Source organism: Plutella xylostella, chromosome 6 (genome assembly GCF_932276165.1).
Source record: "Plutella xylostella chromosome 6, ilPluXylo3.1, whole genome shotgun sequence".
Classification (NCBI taxonomy): domain Eukaryota; kingdom Metazoa; phylum Arthropoda; class Insecta; order Lepidoptera; family Plutellidae; genus Plutella; species Plutella xylostella.
This window is the reverse complement of record NC_063986.1, coordinates 8,407,321-8,432,711: the sequence shown is the minus strand read 5'-3', so window position 1 is coordinate 8,432,711 and position 25,391 is coordinate 8,407,321. Positions and strand designations below refer to the sequence as shown.

The window sequence follows — 25,391 nt, the reverse complement described above, 5'->3', positions numbered from 1 at the left end:
ATGATAAAAAAAGATAACGAAACAACAGTTTTGTTGAACAGAACTGTAACTGCATCAAGGTGCTATTGTATCGTTAGATCACAAAAAAAGTTTAATAAATTGTTACTGCTTTATCTGTTTGTATAAATTATCCATCATGTATTATTTCTTCATTTAATTTTATAGGGAATCCTTAATGATTTCCTACAATAGTGGAGGAGGAATTTTATGAGCACATCTCGAGATATGTGGACCGGGGTAGGGAAACTTTGGTACGATAACGATCTGTACCGATCATAACATAACTAAACATGCTGGGTTGATAGTTGATACCAACATTCCGACGAGTCAGGATAAATAAACGGTGAAGACGTGATCGCATCTCTCGGGGGGGTTTGCGTCAACTAAATATTGTGTACGGTTTTATTACGAATGTTTTTACTGGTAATTATTATATCAGGCCGAGTTTCTTGAGAAGTCATAAAACTAGTTTGGAAAGCCTAGAAGTTTGGCCGGGTTATAAATGTTGAAGTTTAGTTTTGGAATGAAAATTTTACAAAAAATATAGATCTAAGTGGACATTGTGATAATAAATCCTATTAAGTCATTCTAGATCATAGAAGTTCTTTCTACAATAGTGTGTCTTTTCAAATTGTATTAAGCTATATATTTATATATAACCAACAAACTTATTTCACACTCCTCGGACTGTCTGGTAGTTTACTTTACCATTAAGTACGTTTTTTTTCGATGTTTTTCTTTTATACTACATTTAAATAGGTAAATATTATAAAGACAATGTCATGCCTCTATATTCCAGTCAATAATTACTATCCCCATACACTCCCTTTTGCGCTGTAACCCTGGTGATCTGAACATGTAAAACGGAGGCAGAGAATGTAGAGTTCTGTAAAAAAGGATCTATAGGCTCAATAACTAAGTATAACTAAACATTTATTCTTACCTAATTATGTGAATTGGATACAGTTTGAGATAAAAAAACCTGAAAATAATTAAAATAAGTTGTTTAAGTATGTACCTACACTTTTGCATTTAACTTAAAACTTCTAATAGTAATAATTTATTTACAATGCCTTAGCAGCGCTATACTCTACATTCTGAACAAGGATCTCATGAACAGAATATAATTTTTCATTAAAAGATATTGAACTTTCTTTGTGGTTCCACATAAGATTGTGCCACAGGGCGGCGCGGCGGGGTCAATGGCCGCCCGGTACTGAAATATATCGTATCGTATCGTATGCAATCTCTCGACTCTACCACAAGCAGTTTGTAGAAGGAGAGTTTTGTTTTAATACTGTTTAAAGAAGCATAAATTAAAAACATGTAAACTCAAATAAATCCTTTTAAAAGGATGCTGCAAGCTGGTACCTATTATAAGCTTAACACATATACCTAGGCTAAGGTCTTTTATTCCGGAATTATCATAGTTCTTATTTTCTATTCAGTAGCTAATGTTTAAGTTTTAAAGATTTTCAACAGTGTGTTAATGACATCATAATTATTAAAACCACAGCGATTCTAAAATATAATCTGGATTTATGTCTAATTGCTTTGAGAATAACTTAACAATTAATCTTTTCTCCAGGCGGATGTAACTTGAACACGTTAAAAACCTCAATTATGAAACATAATTTACTACTAAGTATAAGCGACCTATGGCGTCGTCATAACCCGTTAAATATGTAGAGCTTATTTAAATTAAGACGTTTTTGAAACCGCAAGAAGAAAAGCCAGCAGTTGGTTGTTATACCTATGTATAGGTGGTATTGGGTGTATTAACATAGCTATTTGCCTATAAATAAATACCGGCTCACTCACACGTGCACGGCTGGCGTTGGCTGAACTTTGTTTTATTTTTACTCCGCGGCGCGCCAGCCAGCCTGTAATTTCGCGTTGGTCGCGCCGCGCAGGCGCGTACGCACGCCCGACCAAGATGGCGGCTATTTTCCAACTTTAAATTCAAATTTCAAATACCTGAAATACTTTTGTTTTTAAACGCTTAAAGATCCAATGACTTGCAAATAGTTCGGTTTACGTGTTCGCGAACGGTGTCCTAAAGAAATCGGAGTGCCTTTATTGTGACTCAATTTTCCTAGTAGTAACAGTTGTTATGACTCAATGACTTTAGTGCCATATGGTTGTGTCTTTATTCTTGTGATTCGTAAGTAGATTTTTGTTCTAGTTTACTTGTTCGTATTTAATTAGCGCAGCGAATTTCCAACTGCGATTAACAATCAATTATTTCGATCGATTGCACGGAAGTCACGGAATGGAAATCAATTATGAGGTGAACACCTACCTTGTTTTGCCTATAAATTAATAGTTGGGGAAAACCTCTGTTATTTACTACGGTATCTGCCTAATAGAGAGTGTGCGTAGTTGCCAACATACCTCCAACCTACCGGAGCGTTGATGAAAGAAGTCACAGGCAATTTATTAACAATACGTTCAGTATATCTTCATTATAGCATTGTATTGTTATATCGTTTTTTTGTCATAACATATTAATTATAATTATGTATGTAAATGTATAGAGGTAGAGGAAGTATTTTTGTAATTTCCTACCTATGTATGTTTGTACCTACTACATGCCTACTAGGTATTTTCGTGACGAATAAAACACTGAAATTATTTTCAAAATTAATTTTACTTTATGATGCCATGCTTCCACTATCTCCGAGTGTTTCTCACTACTTTTAGTACCAGAATCTTATGGGAAACTCTTTTTAGAGAGGGCGGGCGGTGTGACGCTCGTACTGAAAACGTTTTTCTTAGTTCAATTTTAACTAATATTTTTGATTTGCTTTTATTCATTTCTTTATTAATATTACCTATAGCAGTATATTAAAGTTCTACTAATTATTACTATATTTGCACGTTTGATCGCTTTTGCCTCTTAGTTATATGTATATATTTGATGGAAAAGGCTTTCAAATTTAGGTATCTACCGTTTAAGACAGTGGTACACTCTGTAATACACCTATACCTAAGATATTTGAAAAGCGATAGATACATACGTAGGTATATCCAGAAATGGGGATACCCAGCAGCTCCTTATTTTGAATCAACTTTTGTTCTACGACTTATTGAAATTCGTCTTACTATTGAACACCCTGTACCTGTATAGTAGGTATCATGGCACATTCCTGCGGCCGTGTCGCCGGCTCACTCAAGATCACGGGTTCGTAACAATAGCTTTATTTCCTCGCCACTGGCCGCCTCCCAACGGCGGTATTCGCCTGATATAATTTACTGTACAATTAAAAATACAGTATTTAGATTAGGTACCTATATTCCGTTTGACATGTTTATTTTTTAAATTTAATTCCAAAGTGCACTGGCATGAAGACAGATAGCGTTTTATGGAGAGCTAACAAGACGATGATTCAATAGGTAAGTACCTACACTGCCGGGCAATGAAAAGGTTCCACTGAGAAAGGCACCAAATTACTTCTAAACGGAAAAGGCTAGCTTAAATGACGTCTTCTGCAACATTGCAGTACATTTAACAGAGCATCAGGATATTAACAACTAAAAACGGAAGTATTTTGTTCCAATTTTTAATTAAATCTTTGAAAAAAATGGGGTCTTTTAGTGTCGGCATTTTGTGAGTGGAACTTTTTCATTGCCCGGCAGTGTAGGTACTAGGGTTTCTGATTTCTCGACCTGTTTTCGTTCTCGAGCTTCGAGAATTCTCGAGCCCAAATTCTCGAGTCTTCTCGAGTCTCGAGCCTTTCTAAAAAAACCTTTAGAAAAAGGCCTTAATTTTTTTTAAAAGCACTAAAATTCATTTTTTTACTTTATCAACTTAATCACAAAGAAAATACTTTACTACGAGTAATACTCATAATTAGCGGTCTAGCTAGCAGCCAGCCAGCTAATTACTAGTACAAGGTGGGCCAAAAGTAATCACCCTTTTGGAAGTTGCTCTCAGCTCTCAGTTGTGCAAATGGCCGTAAATTTTAAATCAGTTTTGATATTTGGTGGACTGACTAGACAAATGCAGAATACAAGTTCAGAAGCCGTGGAGTGATATACTCCCCAAGAACGCGGAATAATTGTGTTTATTCAGTTTTCGGGTCGCCTTTTTTTCATTTTATCTGTCATTTTCCCTGCAATATCGCCTGATTTAACCGTTTCAGACAGTTTATCTGCGGTTTTTTGAAGTCCCGTGTTTATGTGAATAAACCCGTGTCTCTGGAAGCACTTAAGGACATAATTCGACACAAGTGCGAGAATCTCTCGCCCGAAGTTTTCGCTCAAGTGATGAGAAATGCCATAAAACAAGAATAGAATAGAATAGAATAGAATATTGCTTTATTGAACACCACATAAATCAGACATACAAAAAAAACATACTTATAGACTAGACTAATGTACAATAGGCGGCCTTATCGCTGAGGGCGATCTCTTACAGGCAACCTTATATATAGCGGAAACAAAGTGACAATTTAGAGGGCGGTGTACCAACAATAACAAAATAATAATATAACTAACTATGTACCTACTTATAATAGCCTAATATAAACCTATAATACTGTAATACATACCATAAACAATACATACTATACATAATTATATACATACATATTATACAAACATACATATATACTACAACAAGCCCGTATGGCAATCAATTGTGACGGCGCCCATTTGGCCGATATCATCTTCTCGAATTTACCATTAAAATTGTAAAGGTTCAAATAAACATAATAAAAAAAAGGATCGAAGTTTTTCATTTGGAAAAAAAATGAGAGCCAAACAATCATCGGATGACTTCTTTTGGTCCACCTGAACTAAGAAACAGTACTTAACTATTACTACTTTATCTTTTAATCATTCATTGGTATTATCAGTGCATCACTAGCTTAAATGGAGATGAAACATAATAAATCATAATACACGCGCATGGTATGCGTGTGTGTTGTTAAAAACGGCACTGGAAAATTCGAATTGAATATTCTTAATTTTTATCTCAAGGCTCGAGAAATTCTCGAGTCTTCAGATTTTTTTCTCGTCTCGAACCAAGCCGAATTTCTCGAATCTTCTCGAGCTCGAGAATTCTCGAGCAGAAACCCTAGTAGGTACTTACCTATCTGTAAAGTTAAAAACTAAGGTATACAGTACCATCAGGATATACCTACATAATAATACTACGGTACGTAGGTATCGTGTACCATGGAATGGAATACATTGTGTATTACTTAGTACAAGATAAGAGAAACGTGTACAAATTGTTGGGCACAAAATTTCATGATAAGTAAAACCGTGACGGCGAAAAAGTTTTTCGTTATCTTTTTTAATTTACCTACTTTACTGTGTTCACGACTTCGTGAAGTTAGCAAGCGGGTAAATAGTTTTTTAATTTATATCGTGCGTGTTAGTTACAAAGATCTAATTGACATACCTTGTATTTTAATTTTTGTAGGCATGCAGAAAGAAAGACTAGTTATACCTCTTATACTATCTTTAATTTCATAAAAGGTATAAAATTCATAATTATATTGAAATAAATTACATGCATAAATTTAAACTTGTATCACTGCATGTAATGCAACTGCATTAACCACGTATTTTTGTGGGTAGGTGTTCTTTGAAACGGCAAATTTTTTATCGCAAGCCCGTTATCGTGGCCGATCATAAATCTGTTTTCAAATCGTGAGTCGCCGTTCTTACCACCACACCCAAACCGTGCCATGTATGGTACGAAAAACATACAAAAGTCAGCCCTTTTTCAGTCGCCATAAAGTTTAATCTACTGCGACTCGTGGGTGTTCCTTACAGCTTTTGCGTTTCAAAAATGTTTATTGGCGCATTGTACCTGAGTATTTGCGAATGCACGTAAAGTACTGGCAAGGTTCTTGAAATGCCAGTCTTATTTACGGCCCTCGGCGTCCCATGCGATACCGCCCGGTTACTGAAAGATAATGGCCCTTGAAATATATATTTGTATTCGGTTCAATGTGGTGTACATTACACCGGGCACGCTACAAAGCTCACTCTAATTATTTCTATAATGTTACAGGTATCGTTTAGAAAATAGTTTTAGTTATTTATATCATTAAATTAAAGCGGCTGGTCCAGCGGGTTAAACACAGTTATGGCATGGACAAAACAGAATAGAAAATAGATAGATGGGTATTATTTTATCGATATTGCTTAATTGAATTACCAACACTAAAATATTATGCATTATTATGACGCCATCGATATCGTTACAATTAGGTGTATGTATTTGATAATGCCCGTTTAGATTACTTTCCTATATGTAGGTACCTAAGTACAGTCATACCCGCTCTGCGTTGTTGTATGATTCAAGTCCATATTTATTTGTATCAATAGTTTACCGATGTGTTAATACCGATAGAGCTAATCCAATGTAATTGACTACACGTAGAGTTCGTAATAATCAATGATCATAAAATATTAACGGTCAAGTCAATAAAATCAACAATTAAAAGGTACCAGCTCTGGATATTGAACCAAAGGAGGAATCATTTTGGGGAAATAAGAGAAAATATTTTTTCCAACGGAAATGTTAGAAACTAGGTGTCATATATGTACATACGTAGGTAGGTCTAGGGACTCATAGTCCAAACTATTTTTGAACTGTAATTTCTCATCTATCAAAAACAGTTCTTATATAAAACTAAAAATGTGCCCGCACGTCCGTTTTAATTGATTTATTATATGAGTGGTATCCATCATAATTAGGCCTGCGGGCTGTAAAGTGCGGGCTTGATTTACGACAATTTGAAGTAATCGAAATAAAAGTACATTTTATTTAACCTATTCGGTTATACCTATATACCATTGTGATGTCGCTACTGTCTATGCGACCAAAATTTTCAGTAACGTTTTCCAATGTTTCAATTTATCGTCGTGTCGTCGGTACTCGTGGTCGTACTTTAATCAGGGGACTCTTTCTGTGATCTGTCACTTTAACTCATTTTTATGAGCTATGTGATGAATAGCCGCATGTGGTTTTGTCCGCCATTTTGAATGGGCATCTTAGTTATTTTGGTTGGTAGGCCTTGTAAATTAAAACATATAGTTCTAAAATATTTACAGGGTGTTGCAAAAATGGTAGGTATTGTATCGAAAGCAGATTAAAATGACTCTAGATATAGACTTGGTATGTATTATATCCGCTTGAATCACGGGAAATCAGACATCATCCACACAATAGAAAACTATTATCATCACGCACAACTTCAGAACGCAAAGGGTTAAAAACTACACGAGCAAAATAAGTTTTTACTTAGATATATCGTGAGTCTCTTTTAATTGAATCTCGTATTCTTTTTGTTTCGCCATTTCTTACTCGAAGGAACAACACCTATTTACTTGCGTGATCGTCGGTTGAGCGTGATTGGTTTGAGTCAAGCCAATTAACTTTTGAACGCAAAGATAATAACAGACTGTTCTTTAAAAAAACAGCATGAAAACATATTGCTAATAATTTATTTTTCAAAACAATTTTTATTGGATGTTCATTGTTCAAGTCACGATGATTTACGATGAAACCAAAGAAAGTGATAGTTGAAAATATGTTGGTTTTACATATTGTTTATGATGATAATAATAATAACAATATTATCTTCGCCAAGCGTGACATAATATATGTTTGTGGAAACTAAAAGCTATAAATGGGTCCGTATAACACTTACCATAAAGCGGTATATTCAGGCATACACTTGATATCTCTGTGTCATCGCATGTTGCCTGGCCCTGTCGTCGCCTCCTCTTGCACGATAAACAAATCGTCGGCTTTACTCTACCCACCCCATATCAGCATCGTAAAAATTTAACTATAACGTGACACGAACCCACCTGAATATAAATCACAACTATAACAGCTACATATTTATCAAAACTGATACAGCAACGAGGGTTTATTTAACATGTTCACGCGCCAACGAACGTAAAAGCGAAAATAGCATTTGAAATGTAACTGACTGTTACTTAAGCGAAAGTCAAACTCTGAGTGAGTTCGGAAGATTACAATTACAAAGAAAAAGGTGAATTTTAAAACGAAAGTGTCGTTACCGCAGACAGACAAAATATTTAACCGAAAGAGTTAATTCGAATATTATGCAAATAACACCCTTTTCGGGCAATCGCGAGACAATGCGTGCTATAATTTAGTTTTTTGTTGTTGTCATACCTCCACTGACTTGCATCGCTCGCAAACCTCCCTAACAAAGGGTGTTCGTAATTTACTTAAAGCGTATCGATAATTTATGTAAAGGTTGCGTAAGGGCCAGTCCTTTGTTGCAAAATCGCTTTCGGTTTCAGCGTGAACTCATTTGCATAAGAGGGTTCGTCTACAATGAGATCGGGGTTTCTTTCATGGCAATCCTTTGCGTTTCACTTTTCATTTTGTTCGATGCAATAAATAAATCAGATGCAAATCGCTGGGCATTGCATGTGGCGTGGCCCTTACATTGTTGCGTTGTGTATGTCTGTGTCTTACTTGACTGTATTTTTTTATGTTCTTGCTATGACATCGAGTCCTAAACAGGAATTATGGACCGTGAGAATGCCTGTGGAATGGTTCTTGTAAGATGCTTATGGCATAGCGTGAAATAATTGGATTTATACGCATGTGGTTGGTAGGTTTCGTTTGCGCAACACTGTCGTAGCCGGTTTTCGATTTACATTATCATGCAATATAACATAAAATATTGTGAAGGTATTATTTTCAACCAATATAATATGTGAAATCACTTGTAGGTGCCTCCTACCAATAATACAGTTACATAATCTGAAGGTAACCCCCACAGTATCCCTTGATTTATTTTCTACAAGAAGAGATTAATAATATAACGCATTTGACGATAAATTAACTGTTGCTAGTACATGTTCACCTAATGAAGTTCCTTCGTGAAACTGAAAGGCAAATAAACGGACATACATCCAGCACATAAAAAGGAATAGAGCCGTTCACACCACAATAAACCTCACGGTGCACTATAAATGTTTGTTTATTCTGTGTAACTAATCTGTTTTTAATTAAACAATAATCATAAAGCTCGAATCAGTGGCCATTGCAGCCGAAATGGTAGAAATAAATAGCAATACCACACATCATTATACCATGTAATATCGTTTTACAACTTTAGAGCAATAAATAAATTGACTGCCGTTTTGTAAACTTTATTACGATTTAAAAGTCGATGACTGTTGAACGAATAATTGATTTATAATGGGTGTTAATGTTAATTTTATTGTAAAATTTCCTTATGAAGTTTTATTATGTATTAAAATTTTAGCCTTTTTTGTGTAGATTAGTAATATTTCGTATAGGTACTTATGTAAACTACAACTACTGTTACTCCTTTGCGAGGTAGGCCGATACGGCAAGCTGCATTTCACCACTCTTCGGGCACAACAATTATCAGCCGAGTCTTGGGTCGATCCCACGAACTACCGCACAACAAATCAGGGTTACTTACTGCGCCATCATTAACAAAGAACCATCACAAGCATCTTCACCTAATAAAAAACCTAGTTAAATATTTCGTTATTATTTTACTTATCAAGTTTGTTTTTGTCATTACTATCACCATTTATAGCTAGTGGTATGTGAATCTGCATCTAAAGACGAAACGCCACTGTACTCAGCCCCCACCACCTCACTACTAAATGATAATGCACTGACATAGTTTTTACAAATATAACACTCAAAGCACATGTTAATAACTAATAAAACCGTTTAATCGCTACATTAAAAGTTAAGATTCAGTTGTAATAGCTCAAGAAGTGGTTGACGCGTGCCCGCTTCATTCAAATGTGGAAATACTAAAAATGTTAAACTTGTGTTTCATTGCGTTTCACTGTTATTTCAGTGTAGTTACGACCATCAGCTCAATGGTCTGCAATTATTATAAACTTTGTGCTGAAGTAATTGCTTTTTATTTCGCGCTCGTAAATAATAATTAAGGCGGGGGATAATGAGTAGCTGTCGTGTGGTATTCTTGCTTGAGCCTAGTGGCTGTGTTATTAGCTTCGAAATCGATTGTTTCGTATTGGTAATAACTACCTACGCATTTTTTGTATTTCATTTATTTAGAATTCTAATATAATTATTTTCTTAGAAACAGAAATTCATATTTTTAATTTGGAAAGACTACGAAATTGCTACGAAATTTCGTAGCAATCTCGTAGGCATAAACAAAATTCTTATAAAAGACCTCAACGCGCGACCTAAGTCGACTTAACTTTTTAATCAGAATTCTTTTTTCGAAATAGCTTTCAATTTACATAGAGATGAGCGGGAGGATATTCCAAATTCAAAATTGTTGTTTATTCGTGTGCCGCTGCGTGGGAGTCGGTATCTGGCATTCTGGAGCGACGCCTCTCGGGACCGACTCATAAACATACAGAATTAGTGCTTGCTTAAGGGACTTCCCAAATGAATCATCTTTGTAGTGTGTTTCAAGATTGAACTCGTTTTCTGCTGTTTTTATATGAATGATTGGTGGTTATACTAAGCCCGATCGAATAATGGATCAGTTTGTTGTAGCAGCGGTTTCCGTGATTGGATGTTTATAAGAATTTCAGGCCAAAGCTGTACCAACTGCTATATTATGGATATTTGATTGAAATAATACATAAGTAGTGCCTACCTATTTACGTATGACACAATCAAAATTCATGTATGTAATCATGAGTGCAAAGTGCATTTTTTGTACCTTCTTCTTTTCTGAAATTATATAACATGATACTAACTTCTGCATTGAAAACTTAACGGTTCAGGAATAACCCTTTCAGTCGCGTCCAGCAGACACAAAAGAGGAAGTGAGACAACATCCGGCTCCGCCAGTGCTGTCTCCTTCTAACCTCGTTGCGTATGATTTATGCTGCTGTAAACTTGCAGCAGAACTCAAACTTTATGAAGGTCGAATTTCGAAATTTCTATAAGTTCCGAGAGATTGGTTTTGCAAACTATTATATACCTTCATATGTCAAGATATTCTTTCTTCTACTTTTAACGCATCAGTAAACTCTCACAATTTAAATTAAATAAGAACTCGTTATGAACCATTACGTTTCACTTGTCTTATGCAAATGAAACATACCTAGGCCTACTATTTTCATTACAAAAACATTTTCGTACGATAACCCAAAATGGATCGGGAGAAGTGGAAAATTAAAGGGGAGGTATTTGCCCAGCAGTGGGAAAACACATAGACAAATTAAAAAAAAAAAACCCAAAATAATTCAAAATTCCCATGGCTAGATCCAACAATTTTGGTTATGTTGGGACTGGTATATATATATATACCAGTCCCAACATTATAAGGCACATAAGCTCTAAAGAGGGGATCAAACCACGCCGGCTCTTAATCGCCGGGCCAGCGGGGCGGCCTCTTGTGACCAATTAAAGCCGTGCCCAGAGCTATTTTAACTTTTCCCATCAACCCGTCTCTGCGACGGAATTAAAACACAGGACACCCCTATCTCGAACTATTTGGGACGCTGGTTTTGTTGATGACTTTTTTAGATTTGGATTTGTGTTTTCGTTCGGCGTTTTCGAATTCTAGTGGTTATGAAACTTAGGTTGATTAAAGATTTTTCTTTTGTTTCAGTGTTTAGTAGTAAATAGCATAGGAGGGAAAATAAATTATGTTCAAGTAAAAAAAGATACTTGTCCAAAATTAATAATGCACATGCAGATCTTCACACCCGAATCATTAAAATCGTAAGAGCCTTAAAAAAACACTTGCATTTTGCACCTTGTTCGAAAGAAATAGGAGTCAATATCATGTGTCACATAATCGAAAACCACCGTTCTGTCAAAGATTTCTATGAGCATTATCAATTTTGGAGCACTGTATCTATTCAAAATTCCTATAGGCGATTTCAGACTCAGTTTTTAAATTATGTACCTACATACCTAAGTAAGTAAGTATGAGAACAGACGATAAATTATTATTTTTATATTTGCTTTCGACTCGAAAAAATATATGATCACAAATATTATTTACGGCGTAATAAACCCATAGTCATCCAAAAATTTATTTAAATTTGAGAAAGTTTTACAGTTAGGTCATTCGCCCGGAACCAAGCTTGGTTCCAAATTACATCGCAGATCCCTTCCCGTATGAGGAGATGACTTTTTTATTATTTATGTAATATTTTGCAACTTTTTTTGTTTAAATAAGAAGGGTGGGACCCTTTTAAAGGGTGGGCTCTGAATGAATTTATAGTTCTTTGTAGATAAACATATCAATTTGTTGGTGCTTTGTTATGAGAGTATGTGATACAATTGGTGGTCGCTCTGATTCAGTTATGTCTTTGCCATCGTTGGTCGCACTCGGCCACATATTTGGAACAGCCGTGCCTTGTGAGTGCTGTTATTATTGTAACATATGGCAGCTAAATTAGAAAGATAATGTAACTTTTGTAATTTTACATACCTGTTAGTGTTTAGTGATATGGGATCATTTAAAGGTAAATAATTCCATACTTACTGTATTATATGTACTCATAAAATAAATAAGGTACTCACAACCCTATGCATTTTATATAGGTACCTTGCTAACTTTTGTAAGTCATCTGGATCGATTTCTTTTTATTTTAGTCTATTTATCATGGTTTCCTGAAAAGGAACCATACCTACGCTAGTCGCTTTCTTTATCCTCCATACTTACCAAACCCACCTATTCCGCAACCACTTCCGCTGTTAAACATAGACAAAAAATAATCACACTAACAATAACCTACAACCATACACCAAGCGACTTACCTCACGTATCGATTAGAAATCCGGCGAATAAAATCGATTTTCCCCCGAATCTGAAAGCCGTAAAGCACCGGTTTACATGTTTTATGCTAGGCATTGTTTACACGGCGGCGATGCAATGTAAACGGCTGTCGATAATTGATGATTTGATTTACAACATCACTAAACAACCGGTGTTTGGGCGATCGCGGTACGCATGCGCCGATCGAACTGGCTACCTTTTTGAAGGAATTTGAAGAAAAGCTAGGTATAAGCAGTGTACTAGGTGAAAACCTAATTAACCCTAAATTTAATATAAGAATGTACATAAATATGTAACTAATGGTACAAAGTTGAATGTTAATAGATATGGCGTCGATTCTAAAGGCACTTAAATTTAATTCACATTCTCAAACAAAAAAATTGGCAGTGGAAAATGAAATTTACTGAAACTATCATGTAGTCGAATAGGTTTTGACAGCACTACTACTACTACACTGCGCCTTCAGAATTGTGCTCTCCAGTTTTTCTTAGGCCGGGGTCTCCTATTTCTCGTCGTAGGTTGCGTCCTGCGTCACGCCGTAGGCCGCGTCACGATGCTCACTATGTCTACGCGCCAACGTCGGCGTGTGAGGGAGACCGTATCAGTACATTTCCATAGTGAGCATCGTGACGCGGCCTACGGCGTGACGCTGGACGAGACCTACGGCGTAAATAGGAGACCCGGGCCTAACTCTTTAGGGTAAAAACTTATTGTAATTACAGCTTTCAGATAACGAACTGCACAGTGCACACCAGTATAGCAAAACAATGCACCCACCTACTCGATCATTAAACTCTTAGCCGAACAATGAAATATTAACAAAATATACGGGGCCCATTAAAATACCGTAATCATCCAATTGGAAGTTCAACGTCCATGTAAACTTGAACGCAGCCATAAAGCGAAGGCTGTTTCAGTTTTATTTGATAAACAATGAAACAATTGGGTTCAGTTGTAATGTCATACTTTTGCGGTAGGTTATGGACCTATTGGGGTTTAGTCACTCCTTCCGTGTGGTTTTATGCAATTTTTATTGCTCACATGGAATTAATAGTCACTTTCAGACGCCGGTAAAGTTGTTATATGTTAGTAGTAGCCGCCGAAGTGTTTATTCGAAGTAAAATTTAGTTTAATATCTGTGTCTTTTGGTAAAAACACCAGTTTTTTAGGAGTATACCGTAAAAATATGAACTTTTGCGGTATTCGGCAACATTATCTAAACTACACTTTAATTTATGTACTTATTAACTATCAATCCCAACATATACCTACTTAGGTACCTTAACATTTTATTTATAAAAATATAATTTGATGTTTTTTTCTTAGCTGGCAGGTATTACTAACTTACAGAAATAAATCGAATTGGTCACAGTTTTGTCCACGAATTTACAAGTACCTATCTCTATCTCGGCTATGCGAAAAAACTTTTATAGTTTGTTGAGTATTATTTGACAGTTCCGAGGCGTAAAATTACGATTAATGGATGATTACACGTTCTAACGTGTGTTTATGACGGTCTCGTAGTAAATTCACTTTATTGCTTATCAATCACGGCTCAAGAGGGTACTCAGGGTTATCAGGTGTAAGCGATTTAAAACTAGCTCAAGATATAGCAAGGATGTAATGATGTTATGATACTTACCAATAAAGAATGTTTTAAAAAGCAGTACCTATAGCATGGCCTATAGATAATAAGCCGAGACGGGCTGACTAAGAGGGTAATGCTGAACAATTTTTTGATTCTAATATTTCTGACCAAGACATATTTATATAATGAGCTACGCACTATTTAATATACTCTAGGCATATGTGTGAGTGAGTCCCATGTAGGTACTAAACTAACTGTCAACCCTAGATTTGTCATACGTCGAAGCGCTACAGCCGACCTTTGCTCGGGATCCGCAGTAAATTACTTTTATTTATACTACAACTATTTTAATGGATTTCCAGTATACTTGAGCCTTTTATTTAGTAACTATGCTAGCAAAATATGGTATTTAGTAGTTGTGGTCAGGGTTACATCCATGCTTGATGTTTTATTATTTAAAGACATTGTAATAGACCTATCAACTTAGGTACTAGTAGGCGACTATGTACAGTTTCTACTGATACAATATCAGGTCTGGCTTTTTTGGTTTTTTACCAAAACATAGGTACAAAATATTTAAAAAAGCTCCTGTCTCAGTAAAATAGGATCTTAAAAGTGACTCTCTCATTACAACATAAATTTACGATAATTTCATATTAGCTTTTAAGCCCTCATAAACTGTAGTGTTAAAGTTTACCCGTATCCCACTTGGGTAGGATTATCTGTTCTGTTCTGTATCAGACTCAAGATACTTATTCCTTAAAATAACCGATTCCATACCTTAATTTCCTTGTGTTAAATACGATTTTTCACCGTCAAGTGTATTTCCAAGGTTCGCTTTTCAGAAGCACGTAGATTTCACTTGTTTGACTACCGCAGTAGAGTTCAAAATCGTGTAACGTGCGTTCTAAAAATGTTTTATCATACCGTTGGTGCGTACTTATATGCTTATTTGTACGTAAGTAAGTACACTTGGTAGTAAATTACTGCGGATAGTGCATTCTCTTCAAGTAGGTACATAATTTATGATAAAAAGCTGCTCCGGATAACGGCTGCCTGGTCAGGGCAGGCCCCGCCCAGGTTAAAAATACCTACCTTCAAGGCAGGTGGCTCAATTTAATTTACGATGGGGCATTTTTTGCAAACGAATATCATTTATATACTTAGGTACTTATTCTAGACCTAAGGTATTATATTTGTAGCGTTACACCGTGTCGGTAAGCATATTATCATACGAATAACAATATTCGTAGATATTATCATAATTACTTACCTACTGGCCACAGCGATATTGCTTTCATCTGAATGGGCCTGTATACCTGCAAGTAAGCCCTTTTTCTCTTTATAGCGTTAGGTTAGGTACTATAATAATATGGTGGTGCTTAGGTACCTTACTATTCTTAATTTGAAGCTAGGCCTCAGTCTGTCAGTGGACGATTACTGGGCGATGAACCTACATAAGTAGGTACATAGTTAAAATTAATACTTTTGTAAGTAGCAGATAATTTGTTTTTGATTAGTCTTTTCAAATGAAAAGTGTGCATGCCTATAATACGGTTTATAGCAGGAAAATTTATCGATTGCATAAGTTATCGATTATAAATTATACCTACCTTAGGTCGAAGGCTGTTGACCAGTCAATCAGAATGGAGGTCATTCATTTCCCCAGTCAGCTATTTATTGCTCATATTTTATTTACGAGGCATAATAAATAATAAAAGATTTTCCTCTTTTCAGATCTCAGCAAAATGGTGTGAGCGTCAGAGAGACTTTTCTGAATAAATCCTCAGATTTTGCTATTTGCTTACGGTAAGTTAAATTTAATTTCTAACGGATGGTTTCTTTTCACTGTTTCTTCTTAACTATATACTTAACTTGCGTATGGTTGCTAGTGACTCGTCAATAATAACTGTTTTATAAGGCTGGGTAGTTCCTGAAAACAGTTAAGTATACTTATATTATTAATTATTCCTAACTACTTATTTTATTATGGATTCATTCAAATATGTAAAGGCTAAAAAGAACGCAAAACACCCAAAACAAGAGGTCCCATTAATAATAATCCACAATACTACATCCACAATAATAATACTAACGTATTCATAACATGCCTACTCACTCTGAGATACCTATCGCGTTCCAAGAAACAAGTTATGCTGATATGGGTCCAAGCCCGTCCCCTATCGACCAAACTGTTCAAGCGAGACTCCGCCATACTTCTACATTTTTCATTCCCCTACTCGAATCGAAATACGAACGCTGCTATTTGCCGGCAACTCTCCCATCTACCTTATTCATGAAAATAAAAGAGATACCACTGCCGATCACCCTTCTCAACCAACGCGGCAAGTAGCACCCGAGTGCGAGAGAGACAGAGAATAAACTAACATGGCCGATTGAGGTACAGATGACATCGCAGCGGGCAGCTGGATTCTTGTTCGCACACATACACATTTTGTTTCGATGTGTGTGTCTGTACACAAAAAGCGGATTGGGAGGACCTCGATTTCAGAGGCACAGAACTATAATCTTTATACCATTATTTTTTTCCTATTATTTAAAACTGACTTCTAAATGAGATTTGTAGGTGGTAGGTATATTATGTACACATACTATAATTACTTATTTCATGCATAAAAACACGATACAATCAATTAAAAAAAAATAGAATCATAGTGACAATATGCAAATAATAATTATTCTGGGCAAAAACCATGTAACAAATAAATTACGTTATGAAAATTATAATAAGGTACAATAAGAGAAAAAATATAAAAATATGCTTTTCAATAAAAATGTGAGGCCTGATTAAAACTAAGAATTTTAATAGGTATTTTATTAAATTTGCCGAAAAGGTTTGTAACCCCTGACTGAATTTGAACTTCTAAATAGTTAATGTTTCATGGTAGAGATGGCGCTGCACAGAACTTTATCCTAATTTGGTAAAGCTTCTTCTTTATTTGAGAAGGTGATACAATTTATAAACCTATTTCATTAATTATGTGATAAGGATTTAATAAAACTAGATCCAAAACTATAAATATATGTACCTATTAAGAATAAAGTTTTCATTCTAGAATTACCATCCACCCATCCGTTTAATTACCAAATTCTATTTTATCACTTCTCCAACAATACATTATTAAATGCTTACAAACAAAACACAATATACTTATACCTACTAGACAGAAGACACTACTTGTAAGTAATTTTTTGGAGCATGAAAGATTCCCTAATATTTCAAATCACTATCCTCCCATTTGATTTGGTGAAAGCTCACTCCGTTTTCACCAAGCTTTTAAGCTACTAAGTTCATAGTTTTTCAACAAGATGGCGTTATTCTTAAAAAAAACAATAATGACAGAAAAGAGGGAATAGTGCAAAGTGCTACGGAGTTGTTGTTGTGATGCAGGTGGTCATTCTGAAAAACTTTTGCTGTACAAGTTTTCGAAAATAGTAAAAAAACATTTTTCCACTTTTCCATATAACTTTTTGATTTTTTAAATTAATACCTAGGATATGGATTTCCTTGGTTGTCTCTATCCCAACCGCTTCAATTTGGCGCGAAACCCACGTGGCCAAACAAGCCGCTCAGTTTTATTACATTCGGCATTCTTAACAAAAACCTAAATCTCAGTGTTTCATTTTGTTTGTCTAACTTTGCACCAGTTATGCAATATTTACGAAAGGGTAACAATGCAACAATAGTATTGAACTGCTCTAATTTGAATTTTAATAACCCATAGACAAAGGAGAAACGGTCGTTCACGGGACGCAGTGACAATGTGCGCTGGCGTTTCTTAGAACCGACACTAACTGACCCAGATTTCTATTAAAATTCAAATAAGGTTTTTTCTGCAGCCAAGAGAAAGCAGCCGTCTATCATTCTCAGTTCACTTCCAACTTTTAGATACGAAAGTAGTGCTATTCTGTGTGTCAAAATGTTCGCTTTTAAATTAAATCTTAAAATAAAAAGTATTATCAAGTGTCATCGAACTCGGACCATTTGGTTCGAAGTCAAAACAATCTTGCGAAGGAGAGAAAGATGGAGAGGGTAATATTATTATTTTTTGTTATATTTTGAAACTTACGTATTTAATAGGTATATTAATGCATTGTAACATTAGGTACATAGGTAGGTATCACGCATATTTAACGGAATGTTCCAATTTTATCGACGGTGTAAAATATCAGTGTTATCGCTTATAATCTGTGCATGTAAGCTCCTGCATGGCCGGTTTAACGTAAATTACAAAAATCGGGGGCATGTAAAATGTTCAACGTGTGCGGTCGTTTCATTTTAGCTTTTTATTTAAATATATTTTAAACCCAGATATTCAGACGCCCGCTCATCGCCACCCGCCTAATGAGAGGAGCATCTTAATTTATCGATGATAAATTTACCAACAAATTATTCGAATAATTCCAGTTTCGACTTTAGTCGAGAAGTTTTGGCCTCTGGATCGTTTAATACGTGCAGGTTTTTAACCTCTGGCAGAAATATAAAAATAAATTATTTCTTTTTGGACCCAAGAATTCGATATTACACTTTGCCTTATTATCGTGGTGCCAGAATAGAAGGTACCTAAACTTGCGTTATTAAATTTTAAATAAAATACAATTTAACCATGTACATATAGGTAACGTGCTCGTAGCAATACTACTCGTACAAATACCAATATTTTACACTAGTAAATACCTTTTTTTCATCCATTACATTTCATCATAATTTTAGAAAGTAGATAAGTACAGTGCATTTCAAAAGACGTAGTTTATTTCATGTCTCCCTATCATTATCTCAACTTGGGTGTTCCACCACCACGAAGCCTTCGATAAATTATGATTCCTGCTCCGTTCTACAAACTAACCAACTTTATTGCTCATTACTGCTAATAAGGCAGGGCTATCACTCACAAGTTTCTTAAAGCTTGTTAGTAGTATGTAGTAGGTACTACTTGGGTAGAAAGGTTGTTAAACACAAATTTGTAAAGGTTTATCATTTTATGTTTTCTGCTGCAAAATATATGCAGGTATTTCTTTAGGATGGTTATTTTAAACAAATACCAATTCATAGACTAGTGAATTACCTACCTAGGTACTTATCATAATAAGATATAATTATTCTCAGCACCACATAAACTGCAATAATCAAATTGAAAATTTGAAAACCCTATTTCATTTCAGACTTTTTACTGTCGCAGCAGTATTTACCGAGATCCCACTTTACGAGATTTGTTTACTCGCATTACCATACGAGTTGAAAAACAAATTCAATTTAATAACGCAAATCGTACATATTCGGCCAGATTTTATGGGTTTTCGGGAACAAGGGGGGTGTAGCTGCTTCACTGTTTCTGCTAAAGTGAAAACATGTTGGGAGATGGAAAATCCGGGGTAATAACTCATCAGTTCGCGCTCCCCCCACTAGATGGCGGCACGGACACAAGTAATCCATTTATTTTCGGGGCGCAGTTTATGTAGTGGCACTCTTAAGCTGTTGTATTATTGTTTTATATTATTATTTAGAAATATTGGCGTCGTGCGTGCGGGCCGTCTCGCTCCGGGGATTAGACGGGGAAAGTTGCCTCCTCCTCATTCATTTCACTCGAAAAATGCGTTTGTTTCGTTCGGAAATAACTTTTGAATGGATCGATTCTTAGATTATTTTACGGCGGCATTTTTTAGTTAATTCATGCTTATAAAGATAGAGAGGGAGCTTTATTCTATTTATTCATTAGCAACGTACCTAAGTGCCCGTGAGTTACTTTTCAGGTTAAAAATATATTTTGTTAACAAAAAGTCTAATTATTGTTTACGTACATAACTATACTTGGGTATCTCCTATCACGTATAACTAATTATTTCGTACATATTTAAAAAAAATATATAGGTACATTTTGCTTTTTTAGTAAAAGTACAATTGATTAAAGAAATTAAAATTCTTAAAAACAAACCGGCAGAACTTGTTCGTTAATAGGTTTTCCTTTTTTCGTATTTTTTACCTTAGATTATCCTTAGGGGTCCACAATTTACACATGCACCTAAACAGCTATGTAGGTTTAAAACCGCAACCCAATTTAAACCAAGTACCTATCGAACAAGGAAGAAAATGTTTTCCTCAGTCGCTATTCGCGGAATGTTCGCAGCAGTTCATAGCACAGACGCAGGGATATAGCTGGGGAGGAATCTTGTAGGCTCTTCCTGTTGCACCCCCTGTGACTAACACCTTGGTTAGAAAAATAGTGTTGCTAGATCTACAGATATTATAAATGTGCATAATAATACACCTACCTTTGTGGTTCTTTCTATTACTAGCACTTCTATGATCGAAATAAAGTTTACTTATAGATTTTTAAGACGAGAAGTGATCAAGTGTGTGGGTCCCATGTTTCATGAAAATTTGTATTATCTTCACCAGTCCTTCCTGTTTTGCAATAGGTTTTTTTTTCAGATAGGCTCAAAAATCATAATAACATTTTCACAGTGCTAAAAAAAAGTACCCACTTAAGTGTCCAACGTTTTTGAAAAGAGATTTTTTAAAATTTGATTAAATGTAGTAGAGACAGAGTAACAAAATAGATACCTTAGGACACGAAGTTACACATAATTATTTCCATACCTTGAATGTAATATCCACCCTGTATAACCAATCTGGACGAGCCCGTAACTAAAGTCAGGCCCCGGCGGAATGTGGGGGCGCGCGTTTTAATTAGACCCGCGCGAATATTCAGAAATTGTGCACCACAGATAAGATAGATTCCATTACTAGCCGACGTGGAAACTTTCAAATATATTCTTATTTTAAGGGGTATATGTTTTTAATAATAATTACCTATGTACCTTGGTACCTACCAATATTATTATATTAGGTACCTAAACCTATCTTACGAATTCATAGATGCTACCCAGAACTCTACCTAATAGGTTAGATACAAACTACAAATTGTAATAAATTTATTAGATATTGTGCGGGGACATCTCACACACGACCATCCGACCCCAAGCTTGGCAGAGCCTGTTATAACTGTAATTTTGAAAGAAGCTTACCTAACTATATAGATCGGCAAATTTTCATGAAAGGTACCTTGATGGCTATTGATTGGCTTACAACAATGCGTACCGACAAAATCGTCAAAACTAAATTCATAAAACCGGGTTTTACTACAAAACTTTCGGGTCCTTCCAGCCAAACTAATCTGCTGCTCCATTGTAGTAGCCTTATCTCAAATTTCCGTTTAGAAACGTTTTAAATTCTTCAAAGTTGGCAAGAAAGAGTTCGTAGGTTCGTAGGTAGAAGGTATCGGATAACAAAGAAAGTTTTTATTAGGAAACTTTGTTCGGAAATTGGAATCGAACCACGTCCGCCCGCTCCATTCCGAAGGAGAAAGGTGCAACTTGGAATGTTTGTACCTATAGGTTCCAATTGGTACTACACTATGTACCTATGTAGATATTATAAATACCTAGTATGTATACTTATTTTATATTCTAACAAAAACTTGTGACTACTTTAAATACTTAAATTAAAACAATTTAAAGACTAAAAACTATTTCAGCCACATAAACATTTCCTCAAACCAATAGGTACCTACTCCTACATTTTGTAGCTTTAAAACGTTATAAATACGACAACACAACGTTAGAAAGTAGCTAAATATTTTGATACACACGTAAGCTTTTAACACCCACAAGAGATTTATACTATCTACCTGGCCATCTATTACACAGTCATCCACCCCTTCTATTCCCTATTTTTACTCTACACAAATTAGTGCTCCCCAAATAACCGAGACGAATCTCAATCACGCTTACTTCATATCTCCCGCTATTTATTACAAAATAATTCCGTACGGACTTTATAAGCGAGAGTTTTATGTTTGAATTTAAATTGTACATTTTATAATAATGTCTTTGAAGTTTTCGCCGCCGGAGAGGTTCGCCCTCTGTTTTTACTTTCGTCTTTTTTTATAATGTTATTTTCTCAAATCATCCACCTTGAGTTTTGTTGGCAACTAGGTGCCTATTATGGTCCGGTCTGGAATTACGTCTTGGGCGAAACAAAGGGAATCTTTTTATTTCGCTATCTTAGCGGGAAATTTTCTTTGTTTGCCTTTGATGAAATTGTTTACTCTTGTACTCAAAATGTGCGTTTTCAAAGAGTTGTTTTGTTATCTTCCCAGATATGTTTTAAAATTTTGAGTTTAGACCACACGACTCTGCTTTCAGCCTAACTTATCTAATCATAATTATAATAAGTACCTACCTACCGAATCTTATAGGAACACAGTTTAATAATACGTACATACCTGCCTACCTACTTAATTAAGTACCTTATTCTAAGTAGGTATTTACCAATTAGATACAGGTCTAATTAAATGACTTACAAAATTTTGGTACTCGTAATGTAGGCAGAATAAGCGGGCTGTCAAATCAAATAATAATTTAGTTTCATTTAAAATAGACGTCATGCTGTGCTGTTAAGTTGATATTATATTTCTAACAAAAACATGATTAAAAGTATAACTTAACCGCGATTATTATATTAATGAATGTTAACTTGACTTAAATAAGGTGATAAATAATTCATAAAAATATTATTATATTGGTGCCTTCACTGGATAACATTACAATGAGTTCATTAATAATTTAACTTCAGTTTATTATCATCAAGCAACTTAAAATTAACCCTAAGGTTTATAAATTATACTTTTGTTCATAAACAAAACTGCCTGTTATTATTACATACTTGGCTAAATTACATATATTTAAAGGAGAACGGCAGTGGGCGTACCGCCTTTTTTTTGGAGCGTTTCAGAACCATGTTTTCACCATTTATTGATACAGTGTAGATAAGGTATTTTCAGTAATTACAATATTTTTAGAAGTCGGGGGAAAAGAAAAAATGATAAATGAAGAATATTTAAATCTAAGGATAATGGAACGTAAAAACAAACATATAGAGAACGGAATGTAACAACAGTGGTGCCAGACCTCGGAATATTACCAGCAAATCCGAGCAAAAAAGTAATCGAATAGAAATATAGAAATATCGATACATTCTTAAATACAAAAGATATTTTATTTATCAATAAATTACATGTTCTGGTACTATTTGTGCCAAAACTAGTACATTTGGTTTATAAAATATCATTTTATTTAAGTCTTGAAGACTTTTATCCATAGTAAACCATTTTCTTTTTCTCTTTATTCGATTCACTATAATCGATATTTTTTGAATATTTAAGTCTAATAACACTGAATCTTGCTTGTCAATCTTGTCATAGTAGTTGTTATTTCATTTTCCATTACCTAACCTAATTATTTAATATTTTGAATACCGCTGAAACTGCTGAAGATATAGAACAAATGTGACAAAGGGGAGAACCAGACCCGGTTCCTATTCCACCTCCCCGGCAGGCACCCGTCCCACTTCTTCAGAGAAGAGCAGCAGAACAAGAACACGCAAAATCCTGACAATATTTTCTATGAACCATAGGATGATAAATACCTAAGTCAAATATGAGAAGAACAACTGCGTTCTGCAGTTCGAATCCCGGCGCTGACATGTACCAATGTGTTCTTTGAATTTAATTAAAATGTATACCATCACACTTACATTGAAGGAAACCTGCATACCTATCTAGATTTAGCACATCTAGAGAGCCAGGTGCAGGTACTTACACGCCAACAGAGAATAGAATAGAGTAGGTAATAGGAACATAAAATTCCTAAAATTGATTCCAGGCAAATTATGTTATGTAAATAAAACAATGATCTTTTAAACAGTATATTTTATTTCATTACATTACTCGCCAAATGCATACCCATAAAGTAGAACCTTTACATATAGCATTTCGAAATGGCATAGCAGATCCCTGTTGCGGAATGGCAATTTAAAACTTCAGAAGTTGGATAAGTATAACATTATTCCATGATGAAAGTAGTAGCCTATTTATTATGTACGTTGCACGTCCCGTATTTATTTAAACGTAAACATATAACTTGATATACATAACATATTATTATCAAATTATTATTCACGTTGTTCGTCTTGTGTTGTTCAAGTGTTGACAATATTGACATGGTGTTGACGTTTAGTTGTTGACATGACACATTTTTTTATCATTTAAATTTTTCTGCTCTGGTTTGTCAATTTTTATCATTATACTGAGATCCAACCTAGACATTTATGACGTAAATCACAGAGTACTTGGCATAAACATTACTTCACTTGACGTTCCATTCTTCCTGTATGAATGTTTACGTTCCATTGCGACTACATTTTAAAGATTCTTTTTTCCGTTTTTTCTCTTTTCTCCCAGCTTCTAAAAATCTAGTAATTAATTGACTTGTGTACCTGTACAGTGTCTCTCTAATCATGTTACTTTCATTACGGAACCCGTCATTTCCATAGTGGTACAAAACGTCCTTAGAACCCTGCCTTTGTCCTTTATAATTACTTACTAAGATACTATCTTTTCCGTCCGTTTAACAAAACGATTCAAGTTTAATTAATTAGGTAGGTAAGTATTTATAAGTAAGTACCTACCTTAGTACATGCTTTACTTATTTATTTAGGCTTTTATATAAAATCTACTTACATTTTACTTGTAGTAAATACCAACAAAATTAAGAAGGTACCTACTTACTTATAAAAAACATAAAATAACAACCATTTAGTTTGAGTCATAGGTCTAGATTGAAAGCTTAAGTACAAAAGGTGTCCTATCTATTTATAGGAACCTCTACCTAATCTATGCACGCATCGGCGGCAGAGAGGTCGTTCACCCGAACATCTGTTCAAACATTTCAGACAGACTGATCCTATCGCCTTCACTTCAACAGAAATATACTTTCATACTTTATAATATGGCCGCAATTAGTTAGGAATAATTAATGGCCAGCTTTGATACAAGTCTTATACTTACCTACCGACTTTTAAATAGGTAGCTATATCTTATTAGGTAAGTTACCTATCTAACTTAGATATACATAAATATAAATACCCATAATAGTTATTGTAAATT

At 34.9% G+C, this 25,391-nt stretch overlaps 1 protein-coding gene across 4 annotated transcripts in view; it reads left to right on the top strand.

Moving 5' to 3' along the window:
- The window catches only part of LOC105398748 (homeobox protein abdominal-B), a 74,964-nt gene that overhangs the window by 26,021 nt on the left and 23,552 nt on the right, over positions 1-25,391 (top strand). For 2 of the 4 annotated variants that reach the window (XM_038119943.2, XM_038119941.2), the window contains exon 3: positions 16,102-16,173. The gene's annotated coding sequence lies outside the window, so the exon portion shown is untranslated. Of the gene's footprint in view, positions 1-1,889; positions 2,165-16,101; positions 16,174-25,391 lie in introns of those variants that run through there. The other 2 variants (XM_038119942.2, XM_048621937.1) reach the window with 2 other exon arrangements.